At 45.6% G+C, this 23,610-nt stretch overlaps 1 long non-coding RNA gene across 1 annotated transcript in view; it reads right to left on the reverse strand.

The window, feature by feature from the left end:
- Window positions 1–10,044, reverse strand: part of LOC107518367 — a 29,730-nt gene extending 19,686 nt beyond the window's left edge. The window contains exons 1-2 of the long non-coding RNA XR_004951075.1: window positions 9,860–10,044; window positions 8,528–8,615 (exon numbers count right to left, since the gene is read on the reverse strand). This is a non-coding gene — a long non-coding RNA (uncharacterized LOC107518367). The remainder of the gene's footprint in view (window positions 1–8,527; window positions 8,616–9,859) is intronic.
- Window positions 10,045–23,610: the final 13,566 nt, after the last annotated feature.

A 23,610-nucleotide genomic window follows, 5' to 3' on the forward strand; every position in this document is an offset into this window, starting at 1 on the left:
AAAAAAGAAAGAAAGAAAGACAGACAGATAGACCTTTTTTGTTTGAATACGTTCCATTTTATGTCTCCCCAACAGCTGAGACCAGCATTGTCTCACAGAACTTCCTGCCATGACGGGAGTGTCTGTATCAGTGCTGTCCAGTACGCTAGCCACTAGCTGCATGTGGCTACAGAGCGCTTAAAACATAGCTGGTGTGGCTGAGGAACTGGAGTTTTCATTTTATTTCATTTCTATTGACCTGAAGGTAAATAACCACATGTGGCTATTGACTACAACATTGGACTGCACAGGTCTACACACTGGGACAAACACTAGGGCACGTCTCCCTGGAAGGAGAACACTCACCCAGCTTCTGAGCTCTCCAAGGAAAAGGCAACCAGTGGGAGCAGCAAATCACACAAAGTTGACCTGACCTTTGCCACATGACCCTTGCCCTCTGGTCCCCGGGATGATCAACAGGGCTTCTCTTGCCTTTGTCCCATTGAAACAGTGCTGTTCCTTTACGAAGATGCACAATTATTTTTAATGAGTACAGTGCTAAATTGCATCTCTCTCTCTTTCTTGTCTCCTGACACAATTCTCCCCCTAATAAGATTTCCCCCAGCTAACTCATTTTCACGGCAGCTGTTCTAAATAGCCATCTTCTGGTTGAGCCGTGACTTAAGTAAGGTGTAGGGAAAGGGAGAGCAGGAGGCACAAAGCTAGAGGGATTTAGGTCTGTCTTCTCAGCTCTTTGGGGATAGCCAGGTGATACAATCAAGCCAAAGACATTTCCCTAATGCCTGCTGTGAGGCCAGCCGACCAGCACCTGAGGTGTTTGATTGACAGCAGAAAGCACCCTGGTCATGTGAGAGGCAGGCCTAGGCCCCTAACTTCTCTGGAGTAAACTTTCCTTTGTTCTTTTTGAAAAGTGAAAACAGAGACCATTTCTTGAGAGAAGATGAGTGGAATTTATTCTCCAGTATGAGATTGTGGGAGGAACTATCAGCATCTGACAGTTCTTCAAGTGTCAAGACACAGGTAAGCCTACATAAGAATTGTATAAGTTATTCTTTCCCTTATCCATTATAGCCATTCACAAGTCATGGCCTCTTTATCTCCAGCAAGTACTGAGTCCATTTTTTTCTCTCAGCCTCCCTACAACTGAAGCCCAGCTACCATCATCTCTCACTCTGAGGAAGGAAGTAGCCTTCTCAAAGTTCTCCTTGCTTACTTCCTGCCCCGTGACCCTCCTCTCACTTGGAGTAAAGGTGGCAGGTGGGAGAGGCCATGTTCTGATGCAGTAACAATCGATCCCAAAAAAGTTCATTACGATCAAGGATTATTTCTTGCTCACACTCCATTCAGCTAGGATATTGCTCCATGTCCCCACTTGCAAGATTCAACCATTACAACAAACACTGATGGTGTTTCCTGACAGAAAATGCTACAACCACTTCTCTGCCTCCAGACCAGCCACCTCACACTCCCCACGTCCCTTGCATGCAGCAGGAGCTCATGTCCTCCCCTTTGGCCCTGTCTCCCCCTGGGGCAGGTTGTGACAAAGGTCAGGAGGCTGCAGAATCTCTAAGGTAGACAAATTACCATTTCTGTCAACCTCCTTTAAGCAGTTAATGTCAGGAGTAAAAAAAAAAAAAAAAAAAACCACACAGGGACATACTCCCTCCCAATTTGGTACACGGTCTATCCCCGATTCCCTTGGGCATCCACACCAAGAATGGCAAAATGGTGAGTCCTAAACATTGATCAATTTGAGGTTTTACTTTATAGTTCTCAGAATTATGAAAAGGCAGTGTATGTTGGATAGGCCACCCTGATGTTTTTATTGTCGAAATCATTTCACACCAGTAGCAGAGTCATCTGATAAACAGGAAGGAGAAATCTTTTCCTGGCTTGGTTAGTGCCTATGTTCACCCCCTTATGGGCAATTTTCCTGGCCAAGAAGAAAGAGAGTATAAAGGAGTCTTTTTTATTTTAAGCAGCCTGAGCAGAAGCGAGGGCCTGCAATTCCTGAGCTCCTCTCTGGTGCGGGGAACAGGACAGGGGCGGGAAGCTGCAGCCAAGGGCCAGGATTACCCATGAGGGCGCCAATCCCAGTTCAGCCAATTAATATCTTCCCGTGACTTAGCTAAGCCTCAATTTCCCCATGGGTAAAATGGGGGGAGTAATAAGGTCATTTGAGGATTGAATGGGAGAGGGAAAGTGCATGCAGTTGGCACTCAACATTATGAAGAGTTTTTACGTTTGAGTATTGCTTTGGCTCCTGATGTCGGTGTCTTCCCCAGTTTGTCTACAAGCCCACCACTGCCCTTCCTTCAGGGCCCCCTCTGCTGGGGGGCCCTGAAGGAAGGGCAGTGGTGGGCTTGTAGACAAACTGGGGAAGACACCGACCTCCTTGACTTGATTTCCTTGGCCCATGAGGATCTTCATTGCTTCACAATCTCAGTACACTATTTAGGCCTCAACTATGAACTCCGGATCAGTCTTGCCTCCTCAGCAAGACCATAGTGTCTCTGGAGTTGACACCAAGCTCCGATTTCTTTGTGTCCTTTGCTGTATCCATCAGGGGCTGGACACACAGCTCAGCACCATCCCCTACACTCGATCCCCTATGATCAGTCTTCAGACCACCCTGAGAGAGCTTTTAAGTGCCAGTTAGGCCCTGCCACTACCCTTACTTGAAACCTTGCAGGGACCTATTCATTCCAACAGATAATGCCTAAGCCATTAGAATTTAAGGCCGAACCCCCACACCTCTGCGACCCCACTCCTGCATCCCCTACCCTCTCACCCAGGCCTCCAGCCAGACGGAGCACGCAGCCCTTGCAAATTGTCCAGACTCTGTCCCATCCTTGGCCACAAGCTGCTCTGCTTCTGCAATACCCACCCTCCTCCCCTCATTTCACCTTCCATTGCGCCTCTCCTCCTTTCGGTCATCACCCTTTTGAGAGAAGAGGCCTTGCCTGCCTCGTTTGTCCATGCCCCAAGAGCCTAGAACAGTGCCTGGCACAACAGTAGACACTCAATTAACATCAAATGAATGAATGAATGAATGAATGAACGAATGAAGATGTGGACTTCTCTTTGCTCCATTTTATGTAGGGAAAGGGAATTATAAATCAAGCTCCCTGTCTGGCTGGCAGGAAGAGATGTAGCAGATGGAAATACCCTTATAGACATTCACTCCAGAAATTCGCTATGGGCCTGCTGAGCCCAAGAGGGAGGGTGTGGAGACACTGCTCCCAGGAGGGCTCAAGGCCCTGTTGAAGTCCAGAAGAAAAGAGGCAGCCACCAAGTATTGGCTGAACATGTGCCAGGCTGCTTGGGTTTAAATCCCAGCTCTCCCTCTTACTACCGGGTAACCTAACCTCTCTGTGCTTCAGTTTTCCTTCCCTAAAAGGGGAATTTAACCTCCCCTCAAAATAACATCTGTCCCATTGGATTCTTGTGAAGACTAAATGAGACGATACCTATAAAGCAGATAGCACAGTGCTTAGGACATAGTGAGGGCTACGTCAATCTCAGATACTCTCATTGCCATTATTTTTAATGCTATGAAGAGAACAAACTGGTGAAGGGATAAGGAATGAGAGAGGGGATGTGTTTAGTTAGGGCGACCGTGAAAAGCTTCATCAAAAATTCATTTCAGCTGAGAAGTAAAGAATGAGAGAGAGCCAGGTATGCATAAGAGCTGGAGGAAAGAGCATCCCAGGCTGAGGGGATAGCAGATACAAAGGTCCTAAGGTAGGACGGAACCGGATGCCTCTGAAAAGTCCGAAGCAGAAAGCCGAGAGGGGCTGCGAATGCAGTGAGGTCACTCCCCCACCTCGGTGCCTTCGCACATGCCGTTTCTTCCTACGACACTTCCCCCTCCCTGTCCCCACCCTCACCTCCAGCCCAGCTCCTTTTGCCAACTACCTTTACCAGCTCAAAAGTCACTTCCTTGCTGAAGCTTTCCTTGATTTCTCAGATGAGGTCGTATGTTGTTATTGAACCTGTATTAGTTTCTTAGGGCTGCTGTAACGAATTACCACAAACCTGGTAGCTTCACTCACTCACAGTCCTGGAGGGCAGAAGTCTGAAATCGAGGTGTCAGTAGGGCTCTGATCCCTCTGGATACTCTAGGAGAGGATCCGTCCTCACCTCTTACAGCTTTTGGTGGCTCCAGGTGTCTTTTGGCTTGTGCCTGGATCACTCCACTTTCTGTCTCTATCCTCATATGTCCTTCTCATCTTCTCTCTTATATAGATACTTGTCATTGGACTTAGGATCCACCTGAATAATCCAGGATGCTCTCTTCTCGAGGTCCTTAATTTAATTACATCTTCAAAGATACTTATTTCCTAAATAAGTTCACATTCATATGTTCCAAGGGTTAGGACATGGACATATCTTTCTGGGAGCTACCATTCAATCCATTCTACTTTTTCATATCATCTTGAACCTTTTCTTCAGTCCCTTAAGCACAGTTTGCAATATTATATTTATTTGTAAAGTCCCTTGGCAATGTCTATCTCCTTAGGAAGCTGCAGGCAACAAGAGGGCAGATCCCATGCCTGCACTGCTCACCACCATGCCCCAAGCACCCAGCACACAGTAGGTGCCTGGCATGTGTTTGTTGAACAAACGAACTGCTGAGCCCCAAGCTCCTGGAGGATGCCTCTTGTCAAGGACGTGGGCCTCAAGACTGCAATGTGTTCAAGATTTTACAGCCCCATAAATCCCATGGTTGGCGACACGATTAGGATGAAGTCAAAATGCATGACATTTAATTTCCCAGTGTTCAGCCTGTAGGGCCTCATAAACTCACCCCCCTAAACCAATAACCATAAACTGATAAAACACCATGTGGTTTCCTGTTTCCCAGAAATTGTTCCTGGGCCCAGGGAAGAAGCCATGTTCCACTCCCACTAGAGGTCACTTGAGCAATGTAATTAATGTTTGGTAGAACTCTTCCTAATGGCCTGGGCTCTTTGTGGCCATATCAATAACAGTGATATGGACCCATCCAGTCTGCTGCTGAGTGAGATTCAAGAGGAAAGCTAGAGGAGAATCTCAGAAGCAACTTTACGTACATTACAGGGTAAAGAAACATGGTTGTGGATTTGTATGGTCCTTCAGGCTTTTCATTGCACATCCTAACCGTTGATCTCACATGACCCTTACTTTGTTTGGGTCTTTGAGAAAAGCAAAGCAAGGATTGCTCACTTTGTTTAATGGAAGAGAAAAGTGAAGCCCAGAAAGGGCTTCACCCAACTCATGCAGCTCACGAAAGCTCCAGACCTGACTCCTGATCTCCTTTCACACCATTGGTGCCAATGGTTGGAAGGCCAGTATAACGGTAACTGTGCCTAAGCAGCAGCAGGAAGGAGCTAGGTCAGGTTCAAGGAAGACCTTCTAGAGCATTCTACAGCACGCAACCATCTATAATGTCCTCCTCTTTTGCAAGTTCATAAGAGGAGAGAGCCCTATTCAGGGCTGACGGTCATCCAGATGCAATAGCAGAGCCTCTCACAGACACCCAGAAACCTGTTGCACACAGTCACCAGGGACCTTGTCGCACGCAGATCCCAATTCAGCAGGTCTGAGACAGGACCTGGAATTCTGCATTTCTATCCAGCTCTGTTCTTTGGACCACATTTGAGCGATGGGTGGTAGATGATCTGTGCTAGGATGCTACAGGCTTGGAAGGGCCATGGTTGGGTAAGAAGTCTCCCATGGGACGCTGGGTATGAGCCAGTCAGAGATATAGAGATCAGCTGGAATGGTGACCACCCACTCTCTGAGGCTGTGAAGGATCTAGATGTACTATATTCAGACTTTTGGCAAATGGTCCCATCTCCTCCAGCCCAGTATTCTCATCTGTGAAATGTAGGCTTGGGAAAAAAGGGAGTCGAGCTGCATAGTACCTGAGCTTTCATCTAGCCCTGATATCCTAAGACTCCAGGCATCAAAAATGCAAAGTAGCCTCTCAGGATCCATCTATAAGATCCCAGCCTGATCCTGGCAGTTGGCATCTATAGCTTAGGTCTGCTCAGCATCCATTCCCCACTTTTCTGGCTTTAGGACTTTATTGTCCTATGGAGAACCTCTGCCTCTTTCACTTGGTGGTGTTTAGATGGGCTGACCTTGCCTCCCGCTCCAAGGTGAGTACATACCACATATCTAACCAATCAGAGTGGCTCAGTGGTGGGCACATGACTCAAGCTAAGCCAATGAAATTCAGCCATGAGACTTTTTCTAAGATGTCTGAGGAAACGGCTCTACCTTTCTATCAGGGTTACTACACTAGTAAGATAAAAGTCTGGTACTGCCGGTGGTCATCTTCACCACTGTGTGGGTAAAGCCTGCTTAAAAGCAGAAATGAGAGACACAGACTGAGACGCAAGGCCTTCTATTGGATACCTGGGTCTAGTCATGCCTGAATTTTGCAATCCGTTGAGCCAGCAAATTACCTTACTTCAGCCAATTTGAACTGAGTTTCTAAGGCGGTCAGTCAAAAGAATTCTGACTCACACACTCTAGATTCTATCCCCAAGACGAAGACAGGGAACTGGAGAAAAATCCTTTCTCGCACACATAGGCAGGGATATAACTGGCCTCAATAAATTCCAGGTGTCAGAGCTGAAAGAGCCAACTCATTACACAGAGGAAGAAACTGAGGCCAAAGAGCAGACCTGACTTTCCTAAGGCCACACAGTACAGTGACCAAACCAGGACTCGTGCCCAGTTCAGAGTTCCTTCTTTTACATGCCAGCAATGAAAGCATCTAGCTACACCACTTTTCAGCACCCCTCAAACACACACCAAATCAAATGACCTTTCCACGCCCTGAAGTGCCACCATTGAGGACCCATTCCTCACTGTCTCTGCCTCCAAGATGCATCTATAAAAAGCATAAACCCAAAGAAGGAATGACAGCTAGGCTCTAGAGCGATGCAGCTAGAGAGGTGTGAATTATCATCGGGTAACTTTACAGGTGGGAAAACTGAAGCTAGGAATGGGACCGTGACTGGCCTCTCGACTTTTACAGAGGAATTTGCCTATAGGAGGCTGAAAGCAGAGCTGACACGACTTTGGGAATGACGCCAAAAGGGAAGAGGAAGGTGGAAAAAAAACCCAGTATCTTGATGGTGCCAACATCCCTAATTCACCTGAAATCAGGTGGGCCAGCTGGAAGCCTGAGTACCATAATCTGACCAGGACACAGACTCCATACCCTCCCTCCTTTAAGAGCCCAAAGAATCCAGCAAGCTCTAGTCACTCTTTCTGTGTGCTGAGAACATCATATTTTGCCCTTAAGAAATGGATGTTGACATCTCTTTACATTATTAGAGAAAATGCCCAGCCAAGAAATAAACCACCACTTTTATTTACAGTGTAATTCCCAGAACTCACAGAAATGTCGTGCTTTTCTGCATAGACCTCAGATCAAAGCATAATTTATCACAATACATCAAACTTTACAGTACATAAACCTCTCCCTACCTTATAAAAACATACAAGGAATCACTCACTCTTTACATAAATTACTTAAGAACATCCCAGCTGTACACATCATTTTGAAAGGATTTCTATTACTGGGAAGAACTGTTTTTACCAGGGAGGATCTTTTCGGTGGCTGCTGGGACGATTAAGATGGGAAAGCGAAGTTGAAACAGAGCACTCCGTGGGAAAGAAACCCATCCCAGATCAGCTTACAGCAGGATGCGTGGTTCTAACCATGAAATGTCCCCTTCTTACTAAAGTTCAGTCTTTCGAGGTGGGTGATAGAAATAGAGCAATATTGTAAACAGCCTAAAGGCAAAGGACCATGTCCGGTGTTGTTCACCACTGTATCCCTGGCGCATAGTGGATGCTCAGCTGAAGAGAGAGGGAAGGAGACTAGGAAGGAAGGAGGAAGGGAGTCTCTACAGAATGTAAATGTATCAGTTATCTGCTGCTACAATAATTCTGTGTAATAAATGACTCCAAAACTCATTGACTTAAAAAAAAAAAAAAAAACACTATTTTTATTCCGGCTCACAAGGCTACAGGTCGGCCAGCAGTTTTCTGGCCTCAGCTGAGCTCACGCACATGACTGCTGGTCAGCTGGCTGTTAGCTATTGGCCGATGGCCTTGGTGGGGACAACCGGGCCCCCTGCCACATGTCTCTCAGGTGCATGTGTCCTTTTGGTCTGGTCTGGATGTTTTCTGGATAGCCCAGGTACATTCTCATGGTGGCTGGTGAAGTCCAATAGAGCAAGTAGAAATATGCTAGCACTTCTTCCAGCCTCTTCTTGCATTTTATGCTAATATCCCATTAGCCAAAAAAAAAGTCACGTGTTCAAGGCCAGATTAGGAGGGTTAGGAGGTATAGGACAAAGGGCATGGATTCAGGAAGGACATAACTAGGATGGTCAGTGCAACCAGCCTACCACAATAACGATATCCAATTCCCACCAGCCCCACCCTCGCCCCAAACCCCACCCCACATTCAATGATCTAAAGCCCATAGAAAAAGAATAGAAAATAAGATTCTACTGACCCTGGGGAAAATCGGGGTCAAAGTCGAACTCTTCAATCAGTCGTATTTATTCATCGTATTTACAACCAGCAGCTGTAAATCTTGATATCTACAAGAGACAGGCAGGTAATAATTACTGAGCCAGACCAGGCAGGGATGGCATGAACCAGAAACCACTCCCCCCATCTCCCCAAGGGTGGCTTGGGGGCCACACAGCTCAAGCCAACAAAAGCCTCACAAGAATGCAGACCTAGGGCCACTGGCTCAAGTAATTATTCCAGGAGAATCTGGAAATAAGCATTTTGAAGTGGAATCATGTTTTCAAGTTAGGCACTATTTTAAAAAAAAAAAGTTTTAATCACATTCTGGGCCCTACTTGACTGTAGGCCTGGGTGTATCAGCTCTGATTGCAGACACTGCATTTTGGGGATCTTAAGCCCAATCTTTAACTTAATGATTTTGCTTCACCATGAGTGAGAGGTCAGATATTTTCAGAGGAAATGAAGGCTGGAACTCTGTCTGTCTTGTTTACCACTTTGTTCCCCATCTCAGAACAGGGCCTGGAATGTAACACCAGTTGGAAGAGGAGAAGGGAAGGAGGGTAAAGGGAAGAAGAAGGAGGGAGGGGAGAGAAATTGACATTTATGGAGCATCTGATATGCATTATGCAAGCATTTTACATATATTTTATGGACTGAACTGTGTCCTCCGCAAATTCATATGTTGAAGCCATAACCCCCAATATGACTGTATTTGAAGACAGGGCCTTTAATTAGGTTATTAAGGTTAAATGAGGTCATAAGTGTGGGGCCCTAATCAGATAGGACTGGGTCCTTATAAGGAAAGCTATTCTCCACCTTCCCCTCCCCTCTTTCTCCCTTCTGATGTGTGCTCAGAGGAAAGGCCATGTTGAGGACACAGCTAAAAGCTGCTATCTGCAAACCAAGAAGAGGGGTATCAACAGAAACCAACCTGCTGGCACCTTGATCTAAGATTTCCAGTCTCCAGAACCGAGTAAATAAAACTCTGCTCTTTCAGCCCCCGTTTGTGATATTTCGTGACAGACCTCAAGCTGACTAACACAATACACAACCCCATTCAATTTAACATATAGAACAAAAACATGACGTGGATAAATCCCCAACCCAGAGAAAGGTAAACACCTTACACATGTGTATTATTTTACAATTGACAGGCCCTGGGGCAGGGGGACAAATCTTTGCCTCTGCTTCTCAAATGAGAAGACTGGGGCTCAGAGAGGTTGAGAGACTCGCCCAAGGTCACACAGGGAGAACACTGAGTCGGTCCCGGATTTCGAGAGCACTCTTTCCAGGACATCCCGGGATCACCCACCTTAAACCGACTGCCCTGAACAAAATCGGCGCTCCGCCCAGATCCACCCGGCTTCACCGCAGCCTCTGTGCCGCCGCTGGACACGTTCCCCTCTACCCGCAGCCCCGTGACTCTTCCTTGGAGCACTGCCCTCAACTGCTGGCGGCTCTGTGCTGGTGCTTGTGAAGGGCGAGAAGTGTCTGAACGTTTCTCCCAGGCAGCCCTTCCTTAACGACTATCAGGTGCAAGTTTACGAAAGCCATCTTCCCTTCCAAGACACGGATAACTCTGGGATGTGACACATTCCAGGGCCCCTGCCCCCCGTCACAGGATCAGGCTAGGCTACTCTCCACAGGACTTTGCTGAAATTGTGCCGTGTTTGGCTTCCTCCCTTTCCCTGTCCTGCCCCCGCCCCACCCCCCACTCCCTTCCTTATCTCCCCTGGGACACGTAGATCTTTTTCTCAGGATCTTCTTCTGGGAAACCCAACCCAAGACCACATCCCCTTGAAGACGCATGCCCTACAAGGCTGGTTTTTCACCTCAGCTCCTGGTACAGCAAGAAGCCAGGCAGAGCCTTGTGGTCAATCCAAAGGAAACAGCCGTGTAGCTTTGGGGACAGCTGGGGGTGAGAGTGGGAATAGCAACAGAGATGAGGAGAAGAGAATAAGGCCCTTTGGCCTTTTATGACTTATGTATTGTTACATAATATACATATTCAGTGTATAAAAATGGTTCAATGCAGATTTTTATAAAAAGATTACCCAAAGATAAAATAGGCAGTCAACATATTGGAGTATCTCCAGTCAAACTGTGTGTCTGTGTTTAAACAAAAATAAGGCCATCTCATATATGGAGTAAGTGGCATGTAGAAGAGGCGTTAGGGATGTGGGCTCTACAGCCAGACTGCCAGGATGTGAATCTTGACGTCACGCTTACTAGCTGTGTGACTCGAGGCAACTAACTTTACCTCTCTGTGCCTTAGTTTCCTCATCTGCAAAGTGGTGATAATAATAATGTCAGCCTTAGAGGAGTAAATGAGCTAATGCATGTAAAGCACTTGGAAGAGACCCTGACATCCACAAAATTCTGTAGCTATGTTTGCCATCACCATTATCGCCGTCATCATCATCAGCGCTGTTGTAACTAGAGGTCATAAACCAGCCGCGTCTGGCAGCATCCAACCTGCAGATGTGTTTTGTTTAGTCCAAATAATGTTTTTCATATCTCTTCAGTTGCCAAAATTTCGAATTCCAGAGAGTTCACGTTAAAAGGCAGATTTCTGGCTTCTCGAAAAAAGCAGGACAATTGGGCCACACCTGGCCCACATAGTAGCAGGGTAAAATCATCTCGAAGTGGATCATGGCTGCCCCTGGCAGGGAGGCACAGGGCCTCGACTTGCTGCAGCACCAACTCGGGCTGCTGCCCTCACCCACATGCTTTGTCCCACGGGCATTCATGGGTGAGAGCCCTGTGCCTCTCAATACACAGTGAACACACCCTGTGAGTAACATTTACATAGCATTTTGATAACTCTTGATATTCTGGCCTGTGGCTCCACCCTCACTTATTTCACAGGATCCTTACTGTTGAACCTGGGGAATATTTTGAGTTTCCCACATTCATAAACAACACTCCAATGAATGTTCTAAGACCTACAACTTCGGGAGCACAGAAGAAAGCTGTGGGGAGGGTAAGAGCTGAAAGACTGCAGACATCCAAAGAAAGATTTAAGATAGGAATAGACCAAGAAAGAATGGGTGACAAGAGAAGGAATCATGCTGAGAAGGGAACTGAGGCATTTCAGAAGTCCTCAGGAAACCTGTTGGGTCTCCTTTCTCTCTTCTAGAATAGCAGTTCGGTGATTAAGTCATCTAGGGAGGGTTTAAAGAATCCAGATGCAGTGCATAGACCCCAGACTCAGGATACTCAGATTCAGACACTAGATGAGGCTCCATTACCCAAGTTCAAGTTCTCAACTCATCAAATGGCCCGAGGCAAATCTCTTGATCTCACAGAACTTCTATTTCTCCTTCAATTAATTGGGACAAAAGCCCAGGTCTTCCACCCAAATGGCAACAAAGCTATTAGGCTGTTGTGAAGGTTGAATAAAATAATATCAAAAATAAAATGCAGTTGAAATGTTTTTAAAAATGGTGAAGCTATAAACATCCTAGAAGACAGTGTCAAAGAATATTTTATGATCATTTAAAACCTAAACCCCTATAGAGCAAAAATAAATAAATAAAACATAATGGAAAATAACAAATTAAGACAAACTATCTGCAACATACATGACAGATAAAGAGATTGTTTTTTAAGAGTTTTTATAATCCATAAGAAAAATTTCAGAAACTCAACAAAAAATACGGAGGAAAAGACATAAACAGGCAATTTCAGAAATATGCAAATGGTTTCTCAACTAATAATCGAAGATCTATCAATTAAAACTGTAAAGTCCAATTTTCCCTTCATTCACTTGTCAAAAACCTTAAAGGTTAATAATATTCAGCATAGGGAAGCTCTGGAATGCAAATCGCTACAGTTGCTTTGGAGGGCAGCTTAGCGATCAGACTGATAAATGGGCAGACCCTTCATCCCAGCCATTACCCTGCAGAGAACTTATTCCCCAGAACTATTTGCACAGTCTAAAACATTTTAAGTACTAGGATGTTCATTGCAGCACTGTTCATTAGAGCTGTGATGTATTTTAGATGTCCAATTGACTGGCCATGGGCATTCAGATTAGACATGATTTCTGGGTATGTCTGTGAGGCTGTTTCCTAATGAGATTAGCTTTTGGATCGGGGACCCAGAAAGCAGGTGGCCCTCCCCAATATGAGTGGGCACCATCCAATCTGTTGAGGGCCTGAATAGAACAAAAGGCAGAGGAAGGGGAAATGGGCCCCTTTTTTTCTGCCTCTGATTGAGCTGGGACATCTCATCTCATCTTCTGCTTCAAACTGGACTTACAGCATCAGCTCCCCTGGTTCTTAGGCTTTTAGACTCAGGCTAAATTGCACCACCTGCTCTTCTGGGTCTCCAGCCTGTAGATGGCAAATCATGGGACATCTCAGCCTCCATAATTGTGTGAGCCAACTCTTCATGAAAGATGATGGATAGATGGTAGATAGATAGATAGATAGATAGATAGATAGATAGATAGATAGATAGATATAGGTAGAGAGGGGGAGAGAGAGAGAGAGAGAGACAGAGAGACAGAGAGACAGAGAGATTGAGAGAGAGAATTTCCTATACCATGGTTCTGGTTTTGTTTCTCTGGACTATCCTGACTAATACAGTAGTGAAAATTGAAAGTGATTGCACCAAAAGCAGTATCTTTCACATGGGTAAGTTGATTTAGGACCATGATCTCAGGGACAGGACTGAGGGGCGGCGGAGTGCATGGAGAAGGCGGAAGAGCCAACACAAGGATACATTATCAAACTGGCCACCACCTCCTCTGATGAGCGGCCTACTTCCACGGGATCTTTAGAGCAGCCCTATGAAATGCAGCTCATTAACCATCCTTCTAGGGGAAGACAAGAGGACACACTGCTCTATCAGCTCCTGCCTCCCACTGGTCAAGGACTACCCAAGTGGGATAGACTTCCTGGCACGTCCAGGTGGCACATGTGGAGGTTGCAAGCATGTTCCCCAGAGAATATCAGAGAAGCCCCGAGCAGGCTGAAGGCTGCACTGTATGGCCCCGGCTAGAATAAAAATAATGGCCCGTCACGGGCCAGAGCAGCCTGGCCCACTACATTGGTTTGCTTTGAGGCAAGGGCTGGCTGTGCAGTTCCAGGTTGGCCTTACTTCTCTCCAATGGCTTGTCATAAAGATGTCACCTTCCACGAGCAAGGCCCCTGTCATGGAAGGGCTGTGGATCCACTCAACTAAAAACCCAAGCCCTGCCAGTGGCTTCTCCTCTCCACCGAATGGCAGGACCTCTCTCCCATAATGAGGTCCAGGTGTCACGCCAGCTTGAGTGACGGGAATTACAGCTCTCCAGCTGTGTCGCTCCTTTTCTTCTTTGGAAGAAAGGCCAAGCCCACCATGTCCCCTACAGTCCCTGTCATCACTGATGGTGATAACTACAGAAATTCTGAAACTCTTCCGTGAGTAGCCAACCGCCTGTCCTCTCTGGGTGAGGTGGGGAGAAGTAAGACTTCAAGACATCGGACCCCGAAAACGGATGTTCAAATGAAGATAAGGGAAACGGTGTTTTCACCAGATAAATTCACGCCCTGCTCATTTTAGACTTCTTTGTCTGATACTGTCACCTCTTCCACCCAATTTTCTCGCATTTTCTTGGACTGCTGCGGAATGAGACGTAGTCTTAGATTTTTCACTTCGACTCCCCCTACAACAAGCACAAAAGCCCTCTGAGCTTTCAGAAGGCTTGTATGCTTAAGAGTAACTCTGAGAGGGACTGTAGGGGACACGGTGGGCTTGGCCTTTCCAGGACACTCTCTCCTTAACTGCCCTCTATTCTGTGAGCTTCTAGTAGAGCTGTCAATCACAGCTTCCATGGCAACACCTGTGGTTAATTAGAAACCCCACCCCCCACCCCCAATCCCCGGAGCCAGGCTGGTTCAGGGATATACATGCTACTCAAGCAGCACCAATCAAAATTCTCTCCCTGGAACGTCCCGCCAGAGCCATGGAAAAGACTATATATTGTCCCTGGGGTTGCAGTGCTGGGAGGATGAAAACAGGTTTGTGAGTCACATGTTCCTGCCGCTCAAAAGAAACCTGGAAGAATGACATCAACACATTAAAAGCAGCCAAGCCAAGACATGGGGAGCCCCAAAGACATTACCTGATCCCTGGTTCCATCTTACCTGTCAGTCCTGCCAGTCCTATCTTTCCCAGATACTCGAGTCAGTAAAACACTCTGGAGCTATCGCTAGTTTGGCTGAGATTTTGTCATTTGCAACCAAAAGAGTCCTGAGTTAAGCAGAAATCGCTCGTGGGGTGGGGCAACGGAAAGGAAGCGCAGAAGGTTCCAGGACTCAGGGTTATCGTTTTCAAAGGAAATTAAATTGTGTGGCTCCTGCTTAAAATGCTCCAATGACTTCCGTCACCCTGAGAATAAAATCCAAGTTCTTCACCACCATCTACGAGTCCCTCGAGCTCTGTCCCCTGCCTCACCTCATGCCTCTCTCCCCTCACCCTGCCTGCACTTCGCTTCCGTCTGGCCCTCACTCAGTTCTCCAACATACCATGCCCTCCTCCCCCTCAGGGCCTGTGCACACGATATGCCTTCACCTGACAAGCTCCTCTCCCTGCTCTCTACCTGGCTGACTCACTCCTTTTCCTCCTTGAGGTACCAGCATAAATGTCCCCTCTTCGTAGAAGCCCTCCCCTCCCCCCAGTCATCCAGCATAAAGCCTGTCACCGTGTTTATTGTCATTGTAGGACATCCTCTGAGTTTTACTCATTAGTGCCTGTCGCCCTTGCTAGGCCAGATCCATACCATGTTCATGGCTGTATACCCAGCCCTGGACCTGGCACATATTAGACACCAAAGATATGTCGAATGAATAAATCGATGACATCGTCTAGGTCAGAGGTCATCAGTGTCCTCCCCACCCCACCCTGTAGCTGCCTTAGGTTGGGTTATCTGGAAGCAGTCCCTAAGAATTTGTGTAAAAGTGGTTTTTTAGGGAATGCTCTGCACAGAGAGTAGCCTTCATTCAATCTCCAGGGAGCTCTGGGGGCAGTGCTGTTCCCATATTAGGGGTGATTAGGTCAGAGGCAGGGAGCTGGAGCATTTATTATTATCATCACTGATGGTGATAACTACAGAAGCATTAGGAAGTGTGTGGAAGTTTATTTGGTTGGCAGTGATTCAGTGGCTGCTGGCATATCGATGCCCAAAGACCAGGGATGCTAAACACTATACACTATCACCCCATTCCACAAATAAAAAAATTGTCCTACTCCTATAGATGGCACTCCTATAGTATAACACTCATCTGCTTCTAATTCCTCATTTGACAAGTGAGGAAATTGAGGCCAAGAGAGGGTAAGTGACTTGCCCAAGCAACACAGCAAAAAAGAGACAAAGCTGGGGGCTAAGACACTAGTCTCTTAACAGAAGCCCCGGAGTCTTCATTCCTCCTGAATCCTAAAAGAATATTCTGAGCCCCAAGTGCAAAATCCCTTCTGAAATTCTTCAGTGAGGAGCCAACCGCCTGTCCTCTCTGGGTGAAGTGGGGAGAAGTCAGACTTCAAGACATCGGAGGCCGAAAGCAGATGTGCAAATGAAGATAAGGGAAACGGTGTTTTCACCAGATAAATTCACGCCCTGCTCAGTTTAGACATTAAAATGAACTAACTTAATTTCATGCCATATGCAAATCCTTACCAGCTGTCGGCTCTGTAATCACAGGAGACTTAATGTAGTAACTAAACAAGAATAAAAACGCAGCAAATACAGGCTCTGGGCAAGTCCATTGACAGCGGGCTTTATGTTCCTGGAAACTCAGCAAGTGCAGGGCATTTATGGCGGACATCTGGAAGCAGCTCTGTGCCCAAACGTCTGCCATCTCCTTCACAAAAAAGCCTGTAGCGATAACAAATAATGGCTAAGGACTGATCTGGCTGTTTGGTACCTTGAGCCCCCATGTACCGTGAACATCTCTCTCTACACCCCACGGCTTCTTTCCAACTGTCAAGGTTCAGCTCAGTCCAGCCATCTGGATCGAGCACTCAGAAGTCGCCGAAAGATGTCTCCAGCTCACCAGATTTGGGTCCCCTCACCTAGAACCAAAGAGGTGGGAGGATGGCTGCTGGGGCAGTGAGGGGGAGCAGGAGGCCTTCCAACCTGAGAATGCCACATTCCTCTGCCCAGGCTAAAAATCATAATGGTTAACATTTATCAAATGCTTATCGCAGGCCAGGAGAAAAGCACACCACTGCGAATTGTCTTAATGTTTCCCAAAACATGGAGGATGATTTCAAACTGTCTGTTCATTCATTTATTCATTTATTATTTCGACAAACATTTATTAAGCATCTATTACGGGCCAGGCACGGAGCTATGGATATACCAGCAAACAAAATACATGAAAATCACTGTAAAGCTTAATTTCTGGTGGGACACACATTTTTTGAAAACAGCTATGATATGTATTAGGAGAAAACACTCTGCATTTGTGATGACACTAACATTACTGCCTTCGAGTGAAGCTCTATGTTTAAAAGTTGGTTTAAAATTAATTGATTAATTAAAAGTCAATTTAAAGAAAAATGTTAAGTAAATAATAAAACAGATGATGCACAGATGATGGGTTAAAGGTATTACTGTTAGCCCCACTTCACAGCTAGGAAAACTGAGGCTTGGGGAGATGGAGTCATTTGCCTGAGGTCACATAGCTGAGACGTGATGGAGTTCAGACACGAACCCAGGTCAGTCTTCAGATCCGGTGTTTTAACCACCAGACTGAGCCAAAGTGATACATCAGGTGGCTCGTTTCAGACTAACACTTGGCTCTCTGTCACCAGCTACCAAAATTCACTTTGCAAATGGCTTATACCCTCTCTGAAAATCTCACCAAGAAATTATGCAATTTCTTCTTGTTTATCTTTTAGAGTTGAGGAGGGTTCAATCTATTTTATATCTTTCCTTAAGTGAGGGGGCCAGGACCCCCCCATTCACACAGCAGCCTAACTGAGGGCCTGTGGAAATGACCAGGCTCCCACTACAGGGAACAACTTTCGATAACCCACAGCTAATTCCCCAGCCCCACCAGGACCGAGTCTCGATTGGAAGGTCTGTGACCATGTCAGTGACCAGTGTGTAAGCCTGCCAGCACTCCAGCCAGGAGCAGCTCAGAACATTTTCGTTTCCAAACGCAGGGAGGCCAGCTGTCCAGAAGAGCAATAACATCTCCCATGGACTGCATGCCAAGAGCTCACTCACTCCATGTGGTAACCCCCATGATCATTCCTGTTTTGCAGATGAGAACACTGAGGCAGAGAGAGCTAAGGAACTTGCCAAAGGTCACACAATGGCTCAGTGGCAGACGTGGGTTTCCAACTGCACAGTCTGGCCTCAAAGCCCTACCAGAGATCGGCAAACTTCCATAAAGAGCCCAACAGTAAATATTTTAGGTTTTGTGAGCCATACGGTCTCTGCTGCAATTACCCAACTCTGCTGTTGTACACTAAAGCAGACAGAGACAATATGTAAACAAACGGGCACAGCTTTGTTTACAAAAACAGGTGGCAGGCCGGAATTGGCCCCCAAGCCATAGTTTGCCAACCCCGACCACTGCCTCTTGTCATTTCTAAAGTGTATATACCCCTGTCACCCACTGGGATTTTGTACCATAGAAAAAGCAAATAAACAATAAGTAGGCCTTGAAGTCAGGAGGTAAATCCTGTGGGACCGTGAGGAGATTACGTCACCTCCTGGTTCTGTTTCTTCCACTCTGAAATGGAAATAGTATCTGCATGGTACACAGAGACAGCGCGTGTGTGCGCGCGCGCACACACACACACACACACACACACACTCCATGGGGTTATTATTATGACAATCCAGTAGGATAATGCATGCAAAAGAGATTTATGAAATCATCCCTGCACAAATGTTATTATTGTTATTATTACTATCATTGTTACTGTTACTTATTATTGGGGCTTCCAGCTACTTCTCCAGGAGCTACAGAAAATATTGAGCATCGCTGTTAAGAGGCTCTCGACAATATCTGAGGTCTCCTCCTTCTCTTCAAATCACACTGGAAACTATCATTCGCCCTCCACTCTGGTTCCAATTGAGCCTCTTAATTCCCTCCCTGTTGAAGGCCATAAGTACTAACACGTGAGTTAGCCATAAGTTTAACACTCCACTCCTCACAAAAGTAAATGCATCCACGTACAGGAAAATGTTGAACAACTAACTTTTCTACAGGTGATGTGGCAGGAGCAACTCTCACCTGGCAGTTTCTCTCTGTTGACTCCCGGTTTTCATTTGGAAGAACTTGGGGGTATGAATGGTCAACACTGCCTCCCGTCCCGCCTCACAAAAAACATGCAAAAAATGGTGAGGGGGAGCCACGGGGAAGGCTTTTATAAATGGAAGCTGTAAGGTTCAATAAAAACCTAATCAGTCTAGGATATAAAATTTTTAGTTTCTGTGCTCCAAGCAACTTTTTCAACTAACCCACCAGACACTTGTCAATGGACAAATGACATCAGGCTCTATATAATATGTCATCATGGAAATGCAAATTAAAATAACAAATAGATACCACTACACATCTACTAGAATGGCCAAAATCCAGAACACTGACAACAGCAAACGTTGGTGAGGACATGGAGCAAAAGGTTCTTTTCATTCATTGCTAGTATGAATGCAAAATGATACGACAACTGTGGAAGACAGTTTGGTGGTTTCTTACAAAACTAAACATACTTTTACCATGGGATCCAGCAATTATTCTCCTGGGTATTTACCCAAAGTAACTGAACACTTACATCTACACAAAAACCTGCACACGGATATTTACAGCAGTGTTTTTCATAATTGCCAAAACTTGGAAACAACTAAGATGTCCTTCAGTAGGTGAATGGATAAATAAACTATGGTACAATCCAGACAATGGAATATTATCCAGCGCTACAAAGAAATGAGCTATCAAGCCATGAAAAGACAAGAAGGAACCTTAAATGCGTATTATTAAGTGAAAGAAGCCAATCTGAAAAGGTTATATACTGTATGATTCCAACTATACAACATTCTGGAAAAGGTAAAACTTTGGAGACAGTTAAAAGATCAGTGGTTGCCAGTCGTCTGGGGTTGGGAGGGATAAATAAGCAAAGCGCAGAGGACAGTGAAAATACTCTGTGTGATACTGTAACAGTAGATATGTGTCATTAAACATTTGTCCAAACCCATCGAGTGAAAAACACCAAGAGTGAACCCTAATGTAAACCATGAACTTGGGGTATTAATGATATGTCAGTGTAGGTTCATTCATGGTAACAAATGCACTGTTCTGGTGGAGGATGTTGATAATGGGGGAGGCTGTGCATGTGTGGGCAGGGGGTATACGGGATATCTCTGTACCTTCCATTCAACTTTGCTGTGAACATAAAACTGCTCTAAAAAAAAAAATGTTTAAAATTTAAAAATATTATATTAGGCTGGCCTCTCAACTGTACATAGGACATGTTAAAAGTGAACACTAGGAATGTTATTAAATCTTTAAAAAGAAAGGAAATTCTGACACATGCTACCACATGGATGGCCCCCGAGGACATTATGTGAAGTGCAATCAGCCAGTCACAAAGAGACCAATGTCGTACGGCTCCATTGATAGTGGTCAGAGTCGCGGACTCGGAAGGTAGAAGGGCGTGTCCCCCGGCTTGGGGAGGATGGCATGGGGAGCTCCTGCTTAATGAGCACAGAGTTTCGGTTTGGGAAATGAAAAGAGTGATGGGAAGGATAGCGGTGATGGCAGTGCAACAATGTGAACGTGCGCAACACCACTGAACGGCGCACTTAAAAACGGTCAAGACGGTAAGTTTTGTGGTATGTGTACTGTACCACAATGAAATAATGTAAATAAAATAAATGAACAAGCACGGAAGCAAAATACCTAGACTAACAGACTGAAAAGTGAGGTTATTTCTACATGCATGGTTTATGGCTGAAAAATAGAAAACTAACCCGGATTACAGCCTCGGCGAACATCTTCGTGAAATAGAAGAGGTGGCTTTTCAGTGAATTCCATTAAAAAAAAAGAAGAAGAAAAGAAAGAAAGAAAGACCATTTCTAAAGCAATGAGATAGTCTTAACACACATGCTGCTCCTAGTCTGCCGCCTGGCACTTGGTGGTTGTGATCATAATTCCCCCACCCCAGCCTCAGAAAAAGGGAGACGTGGAAAGCTCACGCTGGCATGACACCTGTCCCGCTGTGATCCAAAGGGGCTACTTTCCCACTTTGGTCTCAGAGCAGCTCAGAAGGCTAAAATGGAAGAGGGAAGGTCGGGGTTGGTGGCATTGGAGGAACCTGCTCACTTCCATTCATCTCCAGCCCACGGTCTAATGTGACAGCTGCACCCCCCAGCCAATGAATTGTTCTCAGAGAAACTGGAGACACTTTTGTCAGGGAAACTATGGAGAACCTTAAGGAAGCAAAGAATAAAAGCACGGAAAGGAGCCAGTCACAAAGGATCACCTGTTGTATGATTCCATTTATAGGAAATGTCCAGAACAGAGAAATCTACACAGACAGAAAATAGATGTGCCAGGGGCTGAGGGAGGACAGTGGTGGAGAAATGGGGAATGATTGCTAAAGGATATGGTGTTTCTTTTTTTGGGGGGGGATGGTGACCAAAGCGTTCTAAAATTGGTTGTGGTGATGGTTTCACAATTCTGTGAATGTACTAAAAAATCACTGAAGTGTACACTTTAAATGAATGAATTGTGTGTTATGTGAATTATATCTCAAGAAAGCCATTACTAACAAACAAAAAAAAGTTGCCTCGGCTCTAAACTTATATTCCAGTTCCTCTAAGAACTCCAAATCCACTATTATCTTTCTGATTAGGTTTCACTATAATTTTTTAAAGAGCATTTCCTCAGCACCTGAATAAAGGCCCTTTGATGTCCATCCAAAGCCTTCCTAGGAATTCTTATCTATCTAAAAGGGGGAAATGGCTATTAAAAGCTTGGCTTTCTTGGCTAGCCAAGCACCCATGTTAATTTCCTTCTCTCCGTGTTACTATGGCAACAGAAAGCTCCACTGAGAGCTTTCGGGGTGCAGCCAAAGGGACTGCAATTTGGACCCAGGGTGAACTGCAGCGTCTCTGCACAGAGCCCCCACGCCCTGTCTGCCTTGCTGATGGACACTGCAGGAAGGGACAACCTACAGTCAGGTAGAGCTGGGAAATCTGAGAGGGAAGAAGATGCAGACAGTGGCTTCTCTGGGTCTGCACTCCATGCTGGCCAAATGACCGCCCTGAGTCACCATCACCATGCAGGTAGAAGAGGGGTTGTTAGTTATATCTTTTAGAGGCTGTGATCTAAGATGGCATCTTGAGCACCTGAGCCAGTCTCCATGTCAACATGACCTGAAAGCTTTCATTAAACAGCTAGGAGAAAGGCCCGCAGCAACTGGGAGCCCACTGTTCTCACAGGTAAGTCTCAGACTGGCAGAAGCTCCCTGCCTCTCCACCCACAAGGCCAAAGGGACCTAAAGTCCGTGCTGCCAGGCTGTTGGGTAGAACTCTTGGGATTGAGGAGGGCCAGGCACAGTGGGTGTAGGGTAGCAGCCTCCAAGACAGTCCCCAATGACTTTCACCTCCTGGTGAACCATAGGTAGTCCCCTCCCGCACCATACCAAGGTTGGTCTATGCTGTGACTCATAGCGTTAAGCAGAGGTGACAGTGTGTGACTTCTGAAGCAAGGTCATAAAAGACATTCTGCTCTTGGATCACTCACACTGGGGGAAGCTGACGGCTATGTTGTGAGGACACTCAAGCAGCCCTATGGAGCAACCCACATGGGGTAGAACGGAAGCCCCCTGCAACCAGCCAGCGCCAACTTGCCAACCACATGAGTGAGCCACCTTGGAAACGAGTCCTCGCCCCCACCAAAGCTTCAGATAAGTGTGCCCCCAGCCCCATGGCCCAGCATGACTGCGATGTCAGAGGAGACCTGGTGTCAGACGGATCGAGCTAAGCTGCTTCCGGATTCTCAACATTCGTGAACTATGTTTGTTTTTGGGTTAAGCTGCTAAATTGGGAAGGGGGGTGATATTTAACATACAGCATGGATAATTGATACAGAGTGAATCCAGATACCCCTAGCATAGCCAGAAATTGTCTTGAGAAGAAAAGATGGCTTTATTAAGATCGTTTCCTCCTTGCTCCTCACTCCCTTCACCAAAGTACTTTTACATAAGAAAATGATGTGTTGATGAATAGAGAGTCTAGAGACCTGGATTTCTGTCCCGGCTCTGACCTTGCTCTCCATCTACCTAAGTTTTCCCTCCTGCCAAACTGAGGAATTAAAGTGTAACTTCTCAGCTCTGAAATCATAGGGTCTCATAGTGGTTAAAATCAGACGCTTTGAGTCAGAAAGACTGGTTGTGAACCCTGGCTCTGCCTCTTGCTTGCTGTATGACTTCAGGTTAATTACCTAACTTCTCTTTGCGTATTTTCACCTTCCACATAGTGGGTTTAATGATATCTACTTCATTGCACGGTTATAAACATCCAATAAAATAATACATATAAATTATTTAGTATATTAAATGCTTAATAAATGGTAATTACCACTACCAATAATGAGATAATGTGACAGGTACATTTCAATTATTTCCACTTATGGCCAAGATACAAGAAGATCAAAAGGGTTGGAGGACTTTATTAGTCTGGAGTGGGCCCAACTATGGGTGTTTTTTAAAAAGCTCCTCTGATGATTCTTTGACAAACTCTGACCTACAGAAACTGATTTTTTGTGCCAAAAAATCGAATGGGAATTTCACTACAGTGCTGTTTATAATAGGGAATGATTGGAGATGATCCAAAAGCTGATCAATAGGTAAATGAGAAATAAACTGTAAATGGAATACTACACAGCAGTATAGTAATGAACCAGATCTACATGTATCAACATGTTTATAAATCTCTAAAATATAACGCTGAACCAACAAAAAATGCAGGATACATAGAGTATATATAATGTGTGAAAATATGCAGAATATTGCTATATTATTTAGGAATATATACATATGGGTAAAAGCAAAAGA

This window comes from Rousettus aegyptiacus, unplaced genomic scaffold, assembly GCF_014176215.1.
Source record: "Rousettus aegyptiacus isolate mRouAeg1 unplaced genomic scaffold, mRouAeg1.p scaffold_m13_p_5, whole genome shotgun sequence".
Lineage (NCBI taxonomy): Eukaryota > Metazoa > Chordata > Mammalia > Chiroptera > Pteropodidae > Rousettus > Rousettus aegyptiacus.